The sequence below is a fragment of the Hordeum vulgare genome, chromosome 3H (genome assembly GCF_904849725.1).
Source record: "Hordeum vulgare subsp. vulgare chromosome 3H, MorexV3_pseudomolecules_assembly, whole genome shotgun sequence".
NCBI lineage: Eukaryota > Viridiplantae > Streptophyta > Magnoliopsida > Poales > Poaceae > Hordeum > Hordeum vulgare.
Genome location: NC_058520.1, coordinates 120,250,395 through 120,273,916, shown reverse-complemented (window position 1 = coordinate 120,273,916; position 23,522 = coordinate 120,250,395).

Genomic DNA, 23,522 nt, shown 5'->3' with positions numbered 1-23,522 from the left:
TAAGGAAACCGTTAAGGAACGCCGTTTTGACATCCATCTGCCAGATTTCATAATCGAAAAATGCAGCTATTGCTAACATGATTCGGACGGACTTAAGCATCGCTACGGGTGAGAATGTCTCATCGTAGTCAACTCCTTGAACTTGTGAAAAACCCTTTGCCACAAGTCAAGCTTTATAAACGGTCACATTGCCGTCAGCGTCCGTCTTCCTCTTAAAGATCCATTTGTTCTGAATAGCCTTGCGGCCCTCAGGTAGTACCTCCAAAGTCCACACTTTGTTCTCATACATGGATCCTATCTTGGACTTCATGGCTTCTAGCCATTTGTTGGAATCTGGGCCCACCATTGCTTCTTCATAATTTGCAGGTTCATTGTTCTCTAACAACATGATTGATAAGACGGGATTACCGTACCACTCTGGAGCAGCACGTGGTCTCGTCGACCTGCGTGGTTCGACAGAAACTTGAACTGGAGTTTCATGATCATCATCATTAACTTCTTCTTCAACCGGCTTCGCAACGACAGAGGTTTCCCCTTGCCCTGCGCCACCATCGAGAGGGATGAGAGGTTCGACAACCTCGTCAAGTTCTATATTCCTCCCACTCAAATCTCTCGAGAGAAACTCCTTCTCGAGAAAAGCTCTGTTTTTAGCAACAAACACTCTGCCCTCGGATTTGAGATAGAAGGTGTACCCAACTGTCTCTTTTGGGTAACCTATGAAGATGCACTTTTTCGCTTTGGGTTCCAGCTTTTCAGGCTGAAGCTTTTTGACATAAGCATCACATCCCCAAACTTTAAGAAACGACAACTTTGGCCTTTTGCCATACCACAGTTCGTATGGTGTCGTCTCAACGGATTTTGATGGTCCCTATTTAAAGTGAATGCAGCTGTTTCTAATGCATAACCCCAAAATGATAATGGCAAATCGGTAAGAGACATCATAGATCGCACCATCTCTAATAAAGTACGACTACGACGTTCGGACACACCATTACGCTGTGGTGTTCCAGGCGGTGTTAACTGTGAAACAATTCCACATTGTCTTAAGTGAGCACCAAACTCGAAACTCAGATATTCACCCCCATGATCAGACCGTAGGAACTTGATCTTCTTGTTACGATGATTTTCAACTTCACTCTGAAATTGCTTGAACTTTTCAAATGTTTTAGACTTGTGCTTCATTAAGTAGATATAACCATATCTACTCAAATCGTCAGTGAAGGTGAGAAAATAACGATATCCGCCGCGTGCCTCTACGCTCATCGAACCACACACATCGGTATGTATGATTTCCAACAAGTCACTTGCACGCTCCATTGTTCCGGAGAACGGAGTTTTAGTCATCTTGCCCATGAGGCATGGTTCGCATGTGTCAAGTGAATCAAAGTCAAGTGACTCCAAAAGTCCATCGGCATGGAGTTTCTTCATGCGCTTTACACCAATATGACCTAAGCGGCAGTGCCACAAAAATATGGCGCTATCATTGTTAACTCTAACTCTTTTGGTCTCAATGTTATGTACGTGTGTATCACTATCAAGATTCAATATGAACAATCCTCTCACATTGGGTGCATGACCTTAAAAGATGTTACTCATAGAAACAGAACAACCATTATTCTCTGACTTAAACGAGTAACCGTCTCGCAATAAACAAGATCCAGATATATTGTTCATGCTCAACGCAGGCACTAAATAACAATGATTTAAGTTCATAACTAATCCTGACGGTAACTGAAGTGAGACTGTGCCGACGGCGATTGCATCAACCTTGGAACCATTTCCCACACGCATCGTCACTTCATCTTTCGCCAGCCTTCGTCTATTCCGCAGTTCCTGTTTCGAGTTGCAAATATGAGCAACAGAACCGGTATCGAATACCCAGGCACTACTACGAGAGCCGGTTAAGTACACATAAATAACATGTATATCACATATACCTGATTTTTCTTTGGCCGCCTTCTTATCATCCAGATACTTGGGGCAATTGCGCTTCCAGTGACCCATACCCTTGCAATAGTAACACTCTGTTTTAGGCTTAGGTCCAGCATTGGGTTTCTTCGTCGGATTGGCAACAGGCTTGCCGCTCTTCTTTGATTTACCCTTCTTGCCTTTGCCGTTTCTCTTGAAACCAGTGGTCTTATTCACCATCAACACTTGATGCTCTTTACGGAGTTCAGACTCTGCGACTTTCAGCATCGCAAACAACTCGCCGGGAGACTTGTTCATCCCTTGCATGTTGTAGTTCAACACAAAGCCTTTATAGCTTGGCGGCAGTGATTGAAGGATTTTGTCAGTGATAGCTTCTTGCGGGAGTTCAATCCCCAGCTCAGCTAGACGGTTTGAGTACCCAGACATTTTGAGCACATGCTCACTGACAGACGAGTTCTCCTCCATCTTGCAAGCATAGAATTCATCGGAGGTCTCATACCTCTCGATCCGGGCATTCTTCTGAAAGATAAACTTCAACTCCTGGAACATCTCAAATGCTCCATGACGCTCAAAGCGACGTTGAAGTCCCGGTTCTAAGCCATACAAGACTGCACATTGAACTATTGAGTAGTCCTCCTTACGTGCTAACCAAGCGTTCTTAACATCCTGATCAGTCGTAGCGGGTGGTTCATCTCCTAGCGCAGCATTAAGGACATAATCCTTCTTCCCAGCTTGTAAGATTAGCTTAAGATTACGAGCCCTGTCTACAAAGTTGCTTCCATCATCTTTCAACTTAGCTTTCTCTAGGAACGTATTAAAATTCAGGATGACTGTCGCGTGAGCCATGATCTACAACACAAATATATTCAAAGTGGACTTAGACTATGTTCAAGATAATTAGAGTTTAACTTAATCAAATTATTCGCTAAACTCCCACTCAAAAAGTACATCTCTCTAGTCATTTGAGTGGTTCATGATCCACTTACACTAGCTCAAGTCCGATCATCACGTGAGTTGAGTATAGTTTCAGTGGTAAGCATCCCTATGCTAATCATATCATCTATATGATTCATGATCGACCTTTCGGTCTCATATGTTCCGAGGCCATGTCTGCACATGCTAGGCTCGTCAAGCTTGACCCGAGTGTTCCGCGTGCGCAACTGTTTTGCACCCGTTGTATGTGAGCGTTGAGTCTATCACACCCGATCATCACGTGGTGTCTCGAAACGATGAACTGTAGCAACGGTGCACAGTCGGGGAGAACACAATTTCGTCCTGAAATTTTAGTGAGAGATCACCTCATAATGCTACCGTCGTTCTAAGCAAAATAATGTGCATAAAAGGATTAACATCACATGCAATTCATAAGTGACATGATATGGCCATCATCACGTGCCTCTTGATCTCCATCACCAAAGCACCGTCACGATCTTCTTGTCACCGGCGCCACACCATGATCACCATCAACGTGTCGCCATCGGGGTTGTCGTGCTACTCATGCTATTACTACTAAAGCTACATCCTAGCAAAATAGTAAACGCATCTGCAAGCACAAACGTTAGTTATAAAGACAACCCTATGGCTCCTGCCAGTTGCCGTACCATCGACGTGCAAGTCGATATTATCTATTACAACATGATCATCTCATACATCCAATATATTACATCACATCGTTGGCCATATCACATCACAAGCATACCCTGCAAAAGCAAGTTAGACGTCCTCTAATTTTGTTGTTGCATCTTTTACGTGGTGACCATGGGTATCTAGTAGGATCGCATCTTACTTACGCAAACACCACAACGGAGATATATGAATTGCTATTTAACCTCATCCAAGGACCTCCTCGGTCAAATCCGATTCAACTAAAGTTGGAGAAACCGACACTCGCCGGTCATCTTTGAGCAACGGAGTTACTCGTAGCGATGAAACAAGTCTCTCGTAAGCGTACGAGTAATGTCGGTCCGAGCCGCTTCGATCCAACAAAACCGCGGAATCAAGAAAAGACTAAGGAGGGAAGCAAAACGCACATCACCGCCCACAAAAACTTTTGTGTTTTACTCGAGAAGACATGTACGCATGAACCTAGCTCATGATGCCACTGTTGGGGAACGTCGCATGGGAAACAAAAAATTTCCTACGCGCACGAAGACCTATCATGGTGATGTCCATCTACGAGAGAGGATGTGTGATCTACGTACCCTTGTAGAAAGTACAGCAGAACGTTAGTGAAAGCGGTTGATGTAGTGGAACGTCTTCACGTCCCTCGATCCGCCCCGCGAACCGTCCCGCAATCAGTCCCACGATCTAGTGCCGAACGGACGGCACCTCCGCGTTCAGCACACGTATAGCTCGACGATGATCTCGGCCTTCTTGATCCAACAAGAGAGACAGAGAGGTAGAAGAGTTCTCCGGCAGCGTGATGGCGCTCCGGAGGTTGGTGATGATCTCGTCTCAGCAGGGCTCCGCCCGAGCTCCGCAGAAACGCGATCTAGAGGTGAAACCGTGGAGATATGTGGTCGGGCTGCCGTGGCAAAGTTGTCTCAAATCAGCCCTAAAAACCCACTATATATAGGAGGAGGAGGAGGGAGGAGACTTTCCTTGGGGTCCAAGGACTCCCAAGGGGGTCGGCCGAGCCAAGGGGGAAGGTCTCCCCCTCCCAAACCGAATTCTACTTGGTTTGGAAGGTGGAGTCCTTCTTCCCTTTCCCACCTCCTTCTTTTTTTTCCTCTTTGATTTTCTTCCCAATGCGCATAGGCCTCTCTTGGGCTCCACCAGCCCACTAAGGGCTGGTGCGCCACTCCCAAGGCCTATGGGCTTCCCCGGGGTGGGTTGCCCCCCCCGGTGAACTCCCGGAACCCATTCGTCATTCCCGGTACATTCCCGGTAATTCCGAAAACCTTCCGGTAATCAAATGAGGTCATCCTATATATCAATCTTTGTTTCCGGATCATTCCGGAAACCCTCGTGACGTCCGTGATCTCATCTGGGACTCCGAACAACATTCGGTAACCAACCATATAACTCAAATACGCATAAAACAACGTTGAACCTTAAGTGTGCAGACCCTACGGGTTCGAGAACTATGTAGACATGACCCGAGAGACTCCTCGGTCAATATCCAGTAGCGGGACCTGGATGCCCATATTGGATCCTACATATTCTACGACGATCTTATCGTTTGAACCTCAGTGTCAAGGATTCATATAATCCCGTATGTCATTCCCTTTGTCCTTCGGTATGTTACTTGCCCGAGATTCGATCGTCAGTATCCGTATACCTATTTCAATCTCGTTTACCGGCAAGTCTCTTTACTCGTTCCGTAATACAAGATCCCGCAACTTACATTAAGTCACATTGCTTGCAAGGCTTATGTGTGATGTTGTATTACCGAGTGGGCCCCGAGATACCTCTCCGTCACACGGAGTGACAAATCCCAGTCTCGATCCATACTAAGTTAACGAACACCTTCGGAGATACCTGTAGAGCATCTTTATAGTCACCCAGTTACGTTGCGACGTTTGATACACACAAAGTATTCCTCCGGTGTTAGTAAGTTATATGATCTCATGGTCATAGGAATAAATACTTGACACGCAGAAAACAGTAACAATAAAATGACACGATCAACATGCTACGTCTATTAGTTTGGGTCTAGTCCATCACGTGATTCTCCTAATGACGTGATCCAGTTATCAAGCAACAACACCTTGTTCATAATCAGAAGACACTGACTATCGTTGATCAACTGGCTAGCCAACTAGAGGCTTGCTAGGGACAGTGTTTTGTCTATGTATCCACACATGTAAATGAGTCTTCATTCAATACAATTATAGCATGGATAATAAACGATTATCTTGATACAGGAATTATAATAATAACTATATTTATTATTGCCTCTAGGGCATAATTCCAACACTTAGCTGCGACCCAGAGCCGCCTAAGTGAAAACTCGCTGCGAGTGTGCACCAAAAGTCACACTCGGAGACTTAGCTGCGACCCAGAATCGCCTAAGTAACAACTCGCTCCGAGTGTGCACCAAAAGTCACACTTGGGGACTTAGCTGCGACTCAGAGTCGCCTAAGTAAACAACTTGCTCCGAGTGTACATTTCAAGTCACACTCGGAGACTTAGATGCGAACCAGAGTCACCTAAGTAAAAAGCTTCCTTCGAGTGGGCACTCGAGATACACTCAGAGGCTTAGCAGACCCTCATTGAGGCTCATGTGGATGTGAAGACAACTGACAACTACATGCTCCGCATGTTTGCCGTTGGCTTCACCAAGAGACGCCCAAACAAAAACCACGAGCAAAAATCGTGTCAGAAAAAACTCAGCGAAAGAAGAGCAAAAGATCCGATTCGAATTCAAATTGGTTCTACGATCAGTCGGCTCGGTGTGAATCAAGTTTATCCACACCGAGCCACGAATGTACCGGCCAACAGCAGTGGCCAAAGTTTAATACAGACTCCACTCGGCATACCGAGGTAAATGTGCGTTCAGCATAAAGTTTATCAAGCATCGCCGGGACTGGCAGGCTCCACAAAGGTGTCGAGGTCGATTCCATCTACAATCCGAGTGGCTGTGTCGAGGAAGATCTCCATGCAATCTTCAAATCAGAGCTTCTTGGTGTTGGCGACCTGCAACGTCTTCAGCTTGTCTTCACGAGCTTCCTTGCAGTGCACTCGGACCAGAGACAGCGCCACGTCCGCACCACACCGAGCGGCAGACTTCTTTCATGCCTGCACTCTGCTTGGAACGTCCTCCAGTCGAGTCATCAACCCCTCTATCTCGTTCCGGGAGTCATCTTCAGGCCACAGCTCCTTGTCGATTCGGCCGACAACTCCTCTCAGGCGACCAATGAAAGGACCCACCCTGTTAAGGCGAGAATTCACTCGGAACATGTCCCAGTTAGCTTCATCGCCGAGTGGAACATTCGGAACAAGCGACCATTCAATTTCGGCTGTTTCGGCCTCAACGTCCCGACAGAAATCTGCAAAGAAAAGACAAGCGGAAAATAAGTGCGGAGTGAACTCCAAAGTCAAAAATCACTCGGCAAGAACTTACCACCAAGCAGTGCGACCATCTTATTCGCCCAGTCGCCGACGTAGTTCTCCTGCGCTCTGCACCGAGTGTTCATTACCTTCAGCTGGCCCATCCATTCGGATCTCTCCCTCTTCATTTTTTCTACTTCGGCTAGCAGTGCCTTGTTAGCCTCCCGAGATTCCTCCAAAGATTTTTCTCGTTAAGCGAGAGCCTTCTTCGTGCCAGCCAGGTCATTTGCAGCTACCTCCAAGTCGACAGCAAGTTGAGTCTTCTCAGCCTTCGGAGCATTATAGGCCGATCCCATTTCACAAGTCTTCTGGCAAAGAGACACAAAGGGAGGATCAGCCAGATTCAACAAGGAAAAAGTCTCGACAGATATTACAAAACAATCAAAACTCAAGATTCTTCAGACCCCGGGCAATGCAAGCAATCGAGAGCGGTCTCGGGGACTACACCCAGTGGGTTCACTGAGAGTGACCCCACTGGTATGAAGCTCGAACAGGTCGGTCCCATTGAGCTCCATAGCAAACCAACAACACTATGAGATTACTATCACTCGACCCGAGTAACACTACTCTCGGGGACTACACCCAGTGGGTGCACTCGACGTGCCCCCACTGGTACCATTCGGGCAGATCAGCTCTGATCTGTACAGATTATGGAAAATACATATAAAGAGAACTGTCGGCGCAAGCACTCGGCAGAAGTCTCGGGGACTACACACACTGGGTTCACTCGGAGTGAACCCACTGCAAAATCATCCTACTGTGTCTGAGTATCTCGCTGAAACCCCCAGTGGGCACCAAGAGGAATGTAAACACTTACTAGCGCACTTACTCGGATATCATCCCGAAGCTCCAAGCTCTTCTTGTACATGGATGCGATGGAGTCATATGCTCCCTTGGTGTGGCCCACCATCACCTCTACTTGCACATTGGCATCCTTGGCAGCTCCTACTTGATCTTCCGGGAGGCGTCGGGCATCATATTGAATAGCCGACGGACCCGGCGTGGCAGAATGCTCCCCTCGGCATCCCGAGCTCTGCTCTAATCGGTTCTGTTGGAATTATGCCCTAGAGGCAATAATAAATATATAGTTATTATTATAATTCCTGTATCAAGATAATAGTTTATTATCCATGCTATAATTGTATTGAATGAAGACTCATTTACATGTGTGGATACATAGACAAAACACCGTCCCTAGCATGCCTCTAGTTGGCTAGCCAGTTGATCGATGATAGTCAGTGTCTTCTGATTATGAACAAGGTGTTGTTGCTTGATAACTGGATCACGTCATTGGGAGAATCACGTGATGGACTAGACCCAAACTAATAGACGTAGCATGTTGATCGTGTCATTTTGTTGCTACTGTTTTCTGCGTGTCAAGTATTTATTCCTATGACCATGAGATCATATAACTCACTGACACCGGAGGAATGCTTTGTGTGTATCAAACGTCGCAACGTAACTGGGTGACTATAAAGATGCTCTACAGGTATCTCCGAAGGTGTTAGTTGAGTTAGTATGGATCAAGACTGGGATTTGTCACTCCGTGTGACGGAGAGGTATCTCGGGGCCCACTCGGTAATACAACATCACACACAATCCTTGCAAGCAATGTAACTTAGTGTAAGTTGCGGGATCTTGTATTACGGAACGAGTAAAGAGACTTGCCGGTAAACGAGACTTGACGACCGAATCTCGGGCAAGTAACATACCGAAGGACAAAGGGAATGACATACGGGATTATACGAATCCTTGGCACTGAGGTTCAAACGATAAGATCTTCATAGAATATGTAGGATCCAATATGGGCATCCAGGTCCCGCTATTGGATATTGACCGAGGAGTCTCTCGGGTCATGTCTACATAGTTCTCGAACCCGCAGGGTCTGCACACTTAAGGTTCGACGTTGTTTTATGCGTATTTGAGTTATATAGTTGGTTACCGAATGTTGTTCGGAGATCACGGACGTCACGAGGGTTTCCGGAATGGTCCGGAAACGAAGATTGATATATAGGATGACCTCATTTGATTACCGGAAGGTTTTCGGAGTTACCGGGAATGTACCGGGAATGACGAATGGGTTCCGGGAGTTCACCGGGGGGGGCAACCCACCCCGGGGAAGCCCATAGGCCATAAGGGTGGCGCACCAGCCCTTAGTGGGCTGGTGGGACAGCCCAAAAGGGGCCTATGCGCCAAGGATAAGAAATCAAAGGAAAAAGAAAAAAAAAGGAGGAGGTGGGAAGGGAGGGGGACTCCCTCCCACCAAACCTAGTCCAACTCGGTTTGGGGGGGGGAGAGTCCTCCCCCTTGGCTCGGCCGACCCCCTTGAGGGTCCTTGGACCCCAAGTCAAGGCCCCCTCCCTCCCACCTATATATACGGAGGTTTTAGGGCTGATTTGAGACGACATATCCACGGCATCCCGACCACATACCTCCACGGTTTTTCCTCTAGATCGCGTTTCTGCGGAGCTCGGGCGGAGCCCTGCTGAGACAAGGTCATCACCAACCTCCGGAGCGCCGTCACGCTGCCGGAGAACTCTTCTACCTCTCTGTCTCTCTTAATGGATCAAGAAGGCCGAGATCATCGTCGAGCTGTACGTGTGCTGAACGCGGAGGTGCCGTCCGTTCGGTACTAGATCGTGGGACTGATCGCGGGATTGTTCGCGGGGCGGATCGAGGGACGTGAGGACGTTCCACTACATCAACCGCGTTCTCTAACGCTTCTGCTATACGGTCTACAAGGGTACGTAGATCACTCATCCCCTCTCGTAGATGGACATCACCATGATAGGTCTTCGTGCGCGTAGGAAATTTTTTGTTTCCCATGCGACGTTCCCCAACAGTGGTATCAGAGCCAGGTTCATGCGTAGATGTCTTCTCGAGTAGAACACAAAAGGTTTTGTGGGCGGTGATGTGCGCTTTGCTGCCCTCCTTAGTCTTTTCTTGATTCCGCGGTATTGTTGGATTGAAGCGGCTTGGACCGACATTACTCGTACGCTTACGAGAGACTGGTTTCATTGTTACGAGTAACCCCCTTTGCTCAAAGATGACTGGCAAGTGACAGTTTCTCCAACTTTAATTGAATCATATTTGACCGAGGAGGTCCTTGGAAGAGGTTAAATAGCAACTCATATATATCCGTTGTGGTGTTTGCGTAAGTAAGATGCGATCCTACTAGATACCCTTGGTCACCACGTAAAACATGCAACAACAAAATTAGAGGACGTCTAACTTGTTTTTGCAGGGTATGATTGTGATGTGATATGGCCAACGATGTGATGTGATATATTGGATGTATGAGATGATCATGTTGTAATAGAAATATCAACTTGCATGTTGATGGTACGGCAACCGGCAGGAGCCATAGGGTTGTCTTTATACTAACGTGTGTGCTTGCAGATGCGTTTACTATTTTGCTAGGTTGTAGCCTTAGTAGTAATAGCATAAGTAGCACGACAACCCCGACGGCAACACGTTGATGGATGATCATGGTGTGGCGCCGGTGACAAGAAGATCGTGCCGGTGCTTTGGTGATGGAGATCAAGAAGCACGTGATGATGGCCATATCATGTCACTTATGAATTGCATGTGATGTTAATCCTTTTATGCACCTTATTTTGCTTAGAACGACGGTAGCATTATGAGGTGATCTCTCACTAAAATTTCAAGACGAATTTGTGTTCTCCTCGACTGTGCACCGTTGCTACAGTTCGTCGTTTCGAGACACCACGTGATGATCGGGTGTGATAGACTCAACGTTCACATACAACGGGTGCAAAACAGTTGCGCACGCGGAACACTCGGTTAAGCTTGACGAGCCTAGCATGTACAGACATGGCCTCGGAACACATGAGACTGAAAGGTCGATCGTGAATCATATAGTTGATATGATTAGCATAGGGATGCTTACCACTGAAACTATACCCAACTCACGTGATGATCGGACTTGGGATAGTGTTAGTGGATCATGAACCACTCAAATGACTAGAGAGATGTACTTTTTGAGTGGGAGTTTAGCATATAATTTGATTAAGTTGAACTCTGATTATCTTGAACATAGTCTAAGTCCACTTTAAATATATTTGTGTTGTAGATCATGGCTCACGTGACAGTCATCCTGAATTTTAATACGTTCCTAGAGAAAGCTAAGTTGAAAGATGATGGAAGAAACTTTGTAGACTGGGCTCGTAATCTTAAGCTAATCTTACAAGCTGGGAAGAAGGATTATGTCCTTAATGCTGCGCTAGGAGATGAACCACCCGCTACGGCTGATCAGGATGTTAAGAACGCTTGGTTAGCACGTAAGGAGGACTACTCAATAGTTCAATGTGCAGTCTTGTATGGCTTAGAACCGGGACTTCAACGTCGCTTTGAGCGTCATGAAGCATTTGAGATGTTCCAGGAGTTGGAGTTTATCTTTCAGAAGAACGCCCGGATCGAGAGGTATGAGACCTCCGATAAATTCTATGCTTGCAAGATGGAGGAAAACTCGTCTGTCAGTGAACATGTGCTCGAAATGTCTGGGTACTCAAACCGTCTAGCTGAACTGGGGATTGAACTCCCGCAAGAAGCTATCACTGACAAAATCCTTCAATCACTGCCGCCAAGCTATAAAGGCTTTGTGTTGAACTACAACATGAAAGGGATGAACAAGTCTCCCGGCGAGTTGTTTGCGATGCTGAAAGTCGCAGAGTCTGAACTCCGTAAAGAGCATCAAGTGTTGATGGTGAGCAAGACCACTAGTTTCAAGAGAAACGGCAAAGGCAAGAAGGGAAATTTGAAGAAGAGCGGCAAGCCTGTTGCCAATCCGCCGAAGAAACCCAAGGCTGGACCTAAGCCTGAAACAGAGTGCTTCTATTGCAAGGGTATGGGTCACTTGAAGCGCAATTGCCCCAAGTATCTGGCAGATAAGAAGGCGGGCAAAGAAAAATCAGGTATCTTTGATATACATGTTATTGATGTGTACTTAACCGGCTCTCGTAGTAGTGCCTGGGTATTCGATACCGGTTTTGTTGCTCACATTTGCAACTCGAAGCAGGAACTGCGGAATAGACGAAGGCTGGCAAAAGACGAAGTGACGATGCGCGTAGGAATTGGTTCCAAGGTTGATGCAATTGCCGTCGGCACAGTGTCACTTCAGCTACCATCGGGATTAGTGATGAACTTAAATCATTGTTATTTAGTGCCTGCGTTGAGCATGAACATTATATCTGGATCTTGTTTATTGCGAGGCGGTTACTCTTTTAAGTCTGAGAATAATGGTTGTTCTATTTCTATGAGTAACATCTTTTATGGTCATGCACCGAATGTGAGAGGATTGTTCATATTGAATCTTGATAGCGATACGCATATACATAACATTGAGACCAAAAGAGTTAGAGTAAACAATGATAGCGCCATATTTTTGTGGCACTGCCGCTTGGGTCATATTGGTGTAAAGCGCATGAAGAAACTCCATGCTGATGGACTTTTGGAGTCACTTGACTTTGATTCACTTGACACGTGCGAACCATGCCTCATGGGCAAGATGACTAAGACTCCGTTCTCCGGAACAATGGAGCGTGCAAGTGACTTGTTGGAAATCATACATACCGATGTGTGTGGTCCGATGAGCGTGGAGGCATGCGGCGGATATCGTTATTTTCTCACCTTCACTGACGATTTGAGTAGATATGGTTATGTCTACTTAATGAAGCACAAGTCTGAAACATTTGAAAAGTTCAAGCAATTTCAGAGTGAAGTAGAAAATCATCGTAACAAGAAGATCAAATTCCTACGGTCTGATCGTGGGGGTGAATATCTGAGTTTCGAGTTTGGTACTCACTTAAGACAATGTGGAATTGTTTCGCAGTTAACACCGCCTGGAACACCACAGCGTAATGGTGTGTCCGAACGTCGTAATCGTACTTTATTAGAAATGGTGCGATCTATGATATCTCTTACTGATTTGCCGTTATCGTTTTGGGGTTATGCATTAGAAACAGCTGCATTCACTTTAAATAGGGCACCATCGAAGTCCGTTGAGACGACACCATACGAACTGTGGTATGGCAAAAGGCCAAAGTTGTCGTTTCTTAAAATTTGGGGATGTGATGCTTATGTCAAAAAGCTTCAGCCTAAAAAGCTGGAACCCAAAGCGGAAAAGTGCGTCTTCATAGGCTACCCAAAAGAGACAGTTGGGTACACCTTCTATCTCAAATCCGAGGGCAAAGTGTTTGTTGCTAAAAACGGAGCTTTTCTCGAGAAGGAGTTTCTCTCGAGAGAATTGAGTGGGAGGAAGATAGAACTTGACGAGGTTGTCGAACCTCTCATCCCTCTGGATGGTGGCGCAGGGCAAGGGGAAACCTCTGTCGTTGCGACGCCGGTTGAGGAGGAAGTTAATGATGACGATCATGAAACTCCAGTTCAAGTTTCTGTTGAACCACGCAGGTCGACGAGATCACGCGCTGCTCCAGAGTGGTACGGTAATCCCGTCTTATCAATCATGTTGTTAGACAACAATGAACCTGCAAATTATGAAGAAGCAATGGTGGGCCCATATTCCAACAAATGGCTAGAAGCCATGAAATCCGAGATAGGATCCATGTATGAGAACAAAGTGTGGACTTTGGAGATACTACCTGAGGGCCGCAAGGCTATTCAGAACAAATGGATCTTTAAGAAGAAGACGGACGCTGACGGTAATGTGACTGTTTATAAAGCTCGACTTGTGGCAAAGGGTTTTTCACAAGTTCCAAGAGTTGACTACGATGAGACTTTCTCACCCGTAGCGATGCTTAAGTCCGTCAGAATCATGTTAGCAATAGCTGCATTTTTCGATTATGAAATCTGGCAGATGGATGTCAAAACGGCGTTCCTTAACGGTTTCCTTAAGGAAGAGTTGTATATGAAGCAACCCGAAGGTTTTGTCGATCCTAAAAATGCTGACAAGGTGTGCAAGCTCCAGCGATCGATTTATGGACTGGTGCAAGCATCTCGGAGTTGGAACAAACGCTTTGATGAGGTGATCAAAGCATTTGGGTTTATACAAGTGGTTGGAGAATCTTGTATTTACAAGAAAGTGAGTGGGAGCTCTGTGGCGTTTCTAATATTATATGTGGATGACATATTACTGATTGGAAACAACATAGAGCTTTTGGAGAGCATAAAAGGTTACTTGAATAAAAGTTTCTCTATGAAGGACCTAGGAGAAGCTGCTTACATTCTAGGCATTAAGATCTATAGGGATAGATCAAAACGCCTGATAGGACTTTCACAAAGCACATACCTTGATAAAGTTTTGAAGAGGTTCAAAATGGAACAGTCCAAGAAAGGGTTCTTACCAGTTTTACAAGGTACGAGATTGAGTAAGACTCAGTGCCCAGCAACTGATGAAGATAGAGAGCATATGCGCTCCGTCCCCTATGCTTCAGCCATAGGTTCTATCATGTATGCGATGCTGTGTACTAGACCGGATGTTAGCCTGGCCATAAGTATGGCAGGTAGGTTCCAGAGTAATCCAGGAGTGGATCACTGGACAGCGGTCAAGAATATCCTGAAGTACCTGAAAAGGACTAAGGAGATGTTTCTCGTGTATGGAGGTGACGAAGAGCTCGCCGTAAAAGGTTACGTCGATGCAAGCTTTGACACAGATCCGGACGACTCTAAGTCGCAAACCGGATACGTATTTATTCTTAACGGGGGTGCAGTAAGCTGGTGCAGTTCCAAGCAAAGCGTCGTAGCAGATTCTACATGTGAAGCGGAGTACATGGCTGCCTCGGAGGCGGCTAAGGAGGGTGTCTCGATGAAGCAGTTCATGACGGATCTTGGACTAGTGCCAAGCGCACTGAATCCAATAACCTTGTTCTGTGACAACACTGGTGCCATTGCCTTTGCAAAGGAACCACGGTTTCACAAGAAGACCAGATACATCAAACGACGCTTCAACCTCATCCGCGACTACGTCGAGGAAGAGGACGTAAATATATGCAAAGTGCACACGCATCTGAATGTAGCAGACCCGCTGACTAAACCTCTTCCACGGCCAAAACATGATCGACACCAGAACTGTATGGGTGTTAGATTTATTACAATGTAATTCACATGGTGATGTGAGGGCTAGATTATTGACTCTAGTGCAAGTGGGAGACTGTTGGAATTATGCCCTAGAGGCAATAATAAATATATAGTTATTATTATAATTCCTGTATCAAGATAATAGTTTGTTATCCATGCTATAATTGTATTGAATGAAGACTCATTTACATGTGTGGATACATAGACAAAACACCGTCCCTAGCATGCCTCTAGTTGGCTAGCCAGTTGATCGATGATAGTCAGTGTCTTCTGATTATGAACAAGGTGTTGTTGCTTGATAACTGGATCACGTCATTGGGAGAATCACGTGATGGACTAGACCCAAACTAATAGACGTAGCATGTTGATCTTGTCATTTTGTTGCTACTGTTTTCTGCGTGTCAAGTATTTATTCCTATGACCATGAGATCATATAACTCACTGACACCGAAGGAATGATTTGTGTGTATCAAACGTCGCAACGTAACTGGGTGACTATAAATATGCTCTACAGGTATCTCCGAAGGTGTTAGTTGAGTTAGTATGGATCAAGACTGGGATTTTTCACTCCGTGTGACGGAGAGGTATCTCGGGGCCCACTCGGTAATACAACATCACACACAAGCCTTGCAAGCAATGTAACTTAGTGTAAGTTGCGGGATCTTGTATTACGGAACGAGTAAAGAGACTTGCCGGTAAACGAGATTGAAATAGGTATGCGGATACCGACGATTGAATCTCGGGCAAGTAACATACCGAAGGACAAAGGGAATGACATACGGGATTATACGAATCCTTGGCATTGAGGTTCAAACGATAAGATCTTCGTAGAATATGTAGGATCCAATATGGGCATCCAGGTCCCGCTATTGGATATTGACCGAGGAGTCTCTCGGGTCATGTCTACATAGTTCTCGAACCCGCAGGGTCTGCACACTTAAGGTTCGACGTTGTTTTATGCGTATTTGAGTTATATGGTTGGTTACCGAATGTTGTTCGGAGTCCCGGATGAGATCACGGACGTCACGAGGGTTTCCGTAATGGTCCGGAAACGAAGATTGATATATAGGATGACCTCATTTGATTACCGGAAGGTTTTCGGAGTTACCGGGAATGTACCGGGAATGACGAATGGGTTCCGGGAGTTCACCGGGGGGGGCAACCCACCCCGGGGAAGCCCATAGGCCATAAGGGTGGCACACCAGCCCTTAGTGGGCTGGTGGGATAGCCCAAAAGGGGCCTATGCGCCAAGGATAAGAAATCAAAGGAAAAATAAAAAAAAGGAGGAGGTGGGAAGGGAGGGGGACTCCCTCCCACCAAACCTAGTCCAACTCCGTTTGGGGGGGGGGAGAGTCCTCCCCCTTGGCTCGGCCGACCCCCTTGAGGGTCCTTGGACCCCAAGGCAAGGCCCCCTCCCTCCCACCTATATATACGGAGGTTTTAGGGCTGATTTGAGACGACTTATCCACGGCAGCCCGACCACATACCTCCACGGTTTTTCCTCTAGATCGCGTTTCTGCGGAGCTCGGGCGGAGCCCTGCTGAGACAAGGTCATCACCAACCTCCAGAGCGCCGTCACGCTGCCGGAGAACTCTTCTACCTCTCCGTCTCTCTTGCTGGATCAAGAAGGCCGAGATCATCGTCGAGATGTACGTGTGCTGAACGCGGAGGTGCCATCCGTTCGGTACTAGATCGTGGGACTGATCGCGGGATTGTTCGCGGGGCGGATCGAGGGACGTGAGGACGTTCCACTACATCAACTGCGTTCTCTAACGCTTCTGCTGTACGGTCTACAAGGGTACGTAGATCACTCGTCCCCTCTCGTAGATGGACATCACCATGATAGGTCTTCGTGCGCGTAGGAAATTTTTTGTTTCCCATGCGACGTTCCCCAACAGGTTCCGCCGTGAGGGCCACCGTCTCAGTCGGCGGCAGTATCTCAGTTGGCGGCACGTTCATGGCGGGATATGCAGCAGGTTGGATAACCCCAGGGACAGGCGCCAAAGCTGGTTTCGACCTCCTTTGGTCGTCGTCGTACAGTTGGATCACCTCCGAAGGAAGCCCGACTGAACAAAATAAAATTACAGAAAAAGGTCAAGATCAAAGACAGCACTCGCGAAACAGTAATACAGCTCTCGGAGTCATGACAACATGCCTTGCTGGGACGTGGCGACGTTATCAGTGTCCATGGGATCATCGTCCTGGCGCGGCAGAGAGGTGGCGGTGGTAGCAGCTCTATTGAGTGAAATCCACTCGACGGATAAACATGAGTTCCCAAAAAGAAGAGTTCAATCGGATACTGAAGGAAGATGGAAGAGTAAAGATACTTACGCTGAGGCGACCAGAACAGCGATCCTCATCCGGGGCAAGGCTTTCCGAGGTTTAGACCCGCTGGGTTTAGCCACCTTGGACGGCTGGTTCACGGGTTCGGCAGAAGCACCCCTGGTTCTCTTCACACTCCGAGCACTCTGGGCCACGGGAGGAGCCGGTGGAGCAGCGGGGTCATGACGGCGCTTGGTTCGGTGCTCTCATGGTGAGGGTGACGAGCTCTGCTCTCCACTCTCCCCATTGTCAGAGACGTACTCGGCGCTATCCGCGCTGCCCTCCATGCTGCCTTCCTCTTCCTCGACTGGATTCCCATTTGAGAGTGCAGAATGCCAGTTCGTCCACTCCTGCACAAAACACAGTCGGCAACGTCAGTCAGCGAGACAAGAAAAGCAATAAAGCTGAGAAGGTTAAAAGCACTCGACGACATGTACTCACCTCATTCGGAGGAGGGTTTTTGGCGCGGAAGGCCTTCACCCGCCGAGCTCCCATGGGGTTATTACACGTGCCCGTGATGCTGCGGACCCATGCGCTCACGGTCTCCTCGCTCACGTCTTCGGGATGGGACCGAGTGGTATCCGAAGGCCCCGTGTAATGCCACATAGCATGGTCTTGGGCTTGCAGCGACTGGATGCGTCGACCCAGAAAAGTCTCCAGCAGGTCCATGCGGGTGACGCCCCTCCCGATGACGGCTATCAGCGCGTCGACCAAAGGCTGTATCTGGGTTCTTTCTCCCTTAGAGAGCGCAAGCTTCCTGGGAGGGCCCGGACGGTCTAAACTGAAGGGTGGCAACCCACTCGAAGCATTCGGGCAGGCAATGTCCTGGCAATAGAACCAGGACGATTGCGAGTTCCTAACTGACTCGGATAGTTGAAGGGAAGGATAACTACTCTTTGTTTTCTTCTGAAAGCCTAAACCCCCGCAGAGCTGGAGGATGTGTGTCTTATCATCTGACTGGCTAAGCTTCTTAACAGTTTGGGATCTAGCGGAGAAGACATATTTAAAGGGCCCTAGTGGGGAGGACATCCTATGAAGCACTCGCAGAGGGTGACGAATGCGGAAAGATGAGCTATCGCATTCGGAGGAAAGTGATGGAGCTGCGCCCCAAAGTAATTCATGATACCTCGGAAGAAAGGATGGGGAGGCAAGGAGAAACCTCTGGCCATGTGGCTGAGCGGCAGAACGCGCTCCCCCTCCTTCGGCGCCGGCTCTGTCTCGCCTTCCGGCAGCCTCCAGGACTTGTTGACGACCATGTCGTGCTCCACCAGCTCCAGCACGTCGTTCTCCGTCACCGAGGAGGGGAGGAAATCCCCCTGGATCCAGCTCGCCGGCAACGCCCGCTGCCGCCGCTGAGTGGACGCCGCCCCCTTCTTCTTCTTCTTCGCCTCGAGCTTGCTGGTCTGTCCCTTCGTCATGGCGAGGGCGACGGATCCGCGGAGGAGGATAGGAAGGAGGTGGCTAGAGGTGCGCAAGGAGTTGCGGGAGAGGGCGAGATTAACGGGAGGAGGACGAGCAGCGCAACAGGAAAGTCCACCGGGGAAGCTTTAATAGGCCTCCGACTGAGTCACCTACAGGCGGGCCCGGGATCTTATCCCCCCAACCGGCCGCTGCAAGATTAGTGGAGAAGATAACAGCGCGGTAATCGAGGAGGTGAAACCTACTAGATGGCAATGTCGTCATCCCCGCTGAGCGCGCGGCAACCGAAATTTGAGGATCCCGGAAAATTCGGCGCTGTCAGTATGACCGGTCACATCGAAAGATTCCGCAAGAGCAGTCGGTCCCTCACGGTTCGTTTCGCTTGCTTTCACTCGGATCACTAGCTGAAAAGATAAAATGGATCGAGGCAAACAACGCTAAAGTCACCTCAATACCAGTCGGCTCCAAACTCCGGACATCACATCATCATTCCAACCCCAATCCATTCAGGGACTAATGACGGGGTTATAGTCCCACGGTAGGGTCATAGGTCTGCCCTATAGGTACTACCCAAGGACTACCCTTCAAGGAAGACAAAGCCCTTAGATAATTCTGACTGAACTAAGGGCGCCCCCATCATCGAGTCGATGATGATCCACTCGGAGCATATCTAATGTATCGACAGGAATTCACTTTGTACATCGTAACCTCCCAGGAGGGCAACGGTCATACGTTTTCATACACCATTATTAGCATTTAAAGCTTACGTTACTGGTAACATAAGCGTTTACTCGCCACTACTCCACCCCTGTCCACCGGGCCATTATGAAGGGCAGCGCACTCTATATAAGTTGCCCTTCACAACTGGTACGGGGGTTGTCACGTGCTGTAATCCTATAATTCACTCGACACAAAGCTCCCAAGAGCACTGAGACATAGGGCTTTTACCTCCACCGCAGAGGGGCCTGAACTCATACATCCTCGCCGTAGCTAAGGCTCTGCCCATATACTTTCGTACCCCATACTTCTACTGTCATAATTATACCCACGACATTGTGGATTTATGGTCAGATTATCTATGAATCTTATTCGAGTTTCTTCTGATCTCTCTTATGCATGATTTCATATCCTTGTAATTCTCTTCGAGTTGTGGGTTTTGTTTGGCCAGCTTGATCTATGATTCTTGCAATGGGAGAAGTGCTTGGTTTTGGGTTCATACCGTGCGGTGACCTCACCTAGTGACAGAAGGGGTAGCGAGGCACACATCGTGTTGTTGCCATCAAGGGTAAAAATATGGGGTTTTCATCATTGGTTTGAGTTTATCCCTCAACATCATGTCATCTTGCTTAAGGCGGTACTTAGTTCTACATGAACTCAATACACTAGATGCATGTTGGATAGCGGTCGATGTGTGGAGTAATAGTAGTAGATGCAGAAAGTATCGGCCTACTTTTCTCGGACGTGATGCCTATATGTATGATCATTGCCTTAGATATCGTCATATTTGTGCGGTTCTATCAATTGCTCGACAGTAATTTGTTCACCCACCGTAATATTTGCTATTTTGGGAGAAGCCTCTAGTGAACACTATGGCCTGACGTCCATTTTGCATCATGCTTTCATGTTGATATTTATTGCTTTTTGGGCTGTTATATTACTTGTGGTACCATATTTATGCCTTTTCTCTCTTATTTTGCAAGGTTTATTTGAAGAGGGAGAATTCAGGCAGCTGGAATTCTGGACTGGAAAAGGAGCAAATCCTAGTCCACTATTCTGCACATCTCCAAATGCCGTGAAACGTTACGTGGATTTTTTTGGGATTATATAAAAAATACTGGGCGAACGAACTACGGGAGGGGGGCTGCCAGGGCGCCACAAGCCCTGACACCGCCACCCCTTGGTGGCGGAGTGGGGGCTTGTGGGCTCCCTGACGGCCCACTAGCCCCCCTCTTTTGCTATATGAAGCGACTGGTCCAGAAAAAATCAGAAGGGAGCTTTTTTGTGGTTTCGCCGCCGCCACGAGGCGGAACTTAAGCAGATCCAATCTAGAGCTCCGGCAGGATGATCTTGTTGGGGAAACTTCCCTCCCGGAGGGGGAAATCATCGTCATCGTCATCACCAACACTCCTCTCGTCGGAGGGGAGGCATCTTCATCAGCACCATCTCCTCTCCAATCCCTAGTTCATCTCTTGTAACCAATCTTCGTCTCCCAACTCTGATTGGTACTTGTCAGGTTGATAGTAGTGTTGATTACTCTTTGTAGTTGATGCTAGTTGGATTACTTGGTGGAAGAGTTTATGTTTAGATCCTTGATGCTATTCATTACACCTCTGATCATGATTATGATTATGTTTTGTGAGTAGTTACTTTTGTTCCTGAGGACATGGGATAAGTTATGTTAATAGTAGTCATGTGAATTTGATATTCGTTCGGTATTTTGATATGTTGTATGTTGTCTTTTCCTCTAGTGGTGTTATGTGAACGTCGACTACATAACACTTCACCATGTTTGGGCCTAGAGGAAGGCATTGGGAAGTAGTAAGTAGAAGATGGGTTGCTGGAGTGACAGAAGCTTAAACCCTAGTCTATGCGTTGCTTCATGAGGGGCTGATTTGGATCCACTAGTTTAATGCTATGGTTAGACTTTGTCTTAATTCTTCTTTTGTAGTTGCAGATGCTTGCGAGAGAGGTTAATCATAAGTTGGATGCTTGTCCAAGTAAGGGCAGTACCCAAGCGCCAGTCCACCCACATATCAAACTATCAAAGTAACGAACGCGAATCATATGAACATGATGAAACTAGCATGACAGAAATTGCCGTGTGTCCTCGGGAGCGTTTTTCCTCCTATAAGACTTTGTTCAGGCTTGTCCCTTGCTACAAAAGGGATTGGGCCACTTGCTGCACCGCTGCTACTACTTGTTACTTGTTACTTTTTGCTTGCTACGTTTCACCTCGCTACACAATCACTCGTTACCACTACTTTCAGTGCTTGCAGTTATTACCTTGCTGAAATCCGTTTATCAGAGCCTTCTGCTCCTCGTTGGATTCGAGACTCTTACTTATCGAAAGGACTACGATTGATCCCCTATACTTGTGGGTCATCAAGACTCTTTTCTGGCGCCGTTTTCGGGGAGTGAAACGCCTTTGGTAAGTGGAAATTGGTAAGCAAACATTTATATACTGTGCTGAAATTTATTGTCACTTATCACTATGGAAACTGTTCCTTTGAGGAGTTTGTTCGGGGTATCTTCACCACGAACAGAAGCACGAGGAGTTGTTCCTCAACCTGAGGTACCTACTGAAAATATCTTTTACGAAATTCCTTCGGGTATGCTTGAGAAACTGCTGGCTAATCCTTTCACAGGAGATGGATCTTCACATCCAGACTTGCATCTAATCTATGTAGATGAAGTTTGTGGTTTATTTAAGCTTGCAGGTTTGCCCGAGGATGATGTAAAGAAGAAAGTCTTTCCTTTATCTTTGAAGGATAAGGCGTTGACATGGTATAGGCTATGTGATGATACTGGATCATGGGGCTACAATCGGTTGAAATTGGAATTTCATCAAAAGTTCTATCCTATGCATTTAGTACATCCTGATCGGAACTTTATCTATAACTTTTGGCCTCATGACAGGGAAAGCATAGCTCAAGCTTGGGGGAGGCTTAAATCAATGCTATATTCATGCCCCAATCATGAGCTCTCGAGAGAAATCATCACTCAAAACTTTTATGCTCGGCTTTCCCATGAAGATCGTACCATGCTTGACACTTCTTGTACCGATTCTTTTATGAAGAAGGATATTGATCACAAGTGGAATTTATTGGAGAGAATCAAACACAACTCTGAAGATTGGGAGCTGGAGGAAGGTAAGGAGTCAGGTATGAATTTCCAGTTTGATTGTGTTAAATCTTTTGTTGAGACAAACACTTCTAGAGATTTTAGCGCTAAGTATGGACTTGACTCGGAGATAGTAGCTCCTCTATGTGAATCTTTTGCTGCTCATGTTGATCTTCACAAAGAGAAGTGGTTTAAATATCATCCTCCTATAGAAAGCAACATAGCCAAAACCAATCTAGTTGAGGAGAAAGTCATTGCTTTTAGTGATCCTGTTGTTCCTTGTGCTTACACTAAAAAACCACCATACCCTGCTAGGATAAAGGATTATTCTAAAGCTCCAACTGTGATACGTAGGGGTTACATTAGACCACTTGCACCCCATGAGGAGATTAGATTTGAACCTAGTGTTGCTATTATCAAAGATCTCTTAGCCGAAGAAATAGATGGGTATGTCATCAAATTCTGTGAGGACTCTGCTAGAATTGCTAAACCTCACGCGAGAGACAAGCACGGACCTGTAGTTGGCCTGCCCGTTGTTTCTATTAAGGTAGGAGATCAGTGTTACCATGGTTTATGTGATATGGGATCTAGTGTTAGTGCAATACCCCATTCTCTATCTGATGAAATCAAAGATGAGATTGCAACTGCTGAGTTAGAACCCATTGATGTCACTATCACGCTAGCTAATAGAGACACTATTTGCCCTCTGGGAATTGTGAGAGACGTAGAAGTCATGTGTGGTAAGACGAAGTATCCTACTGATTTCCTCGTCCTTGGTACTGCACAAGATAGCTTTTGTCACATCATATTTGGTAGAACCTTTCTCAACACTGTCAATGCTCACATTGATTGCACTAAGCAGACTGTCATAGTAAGTTTCGAGGGTGTGTCTCATGAATTTAACT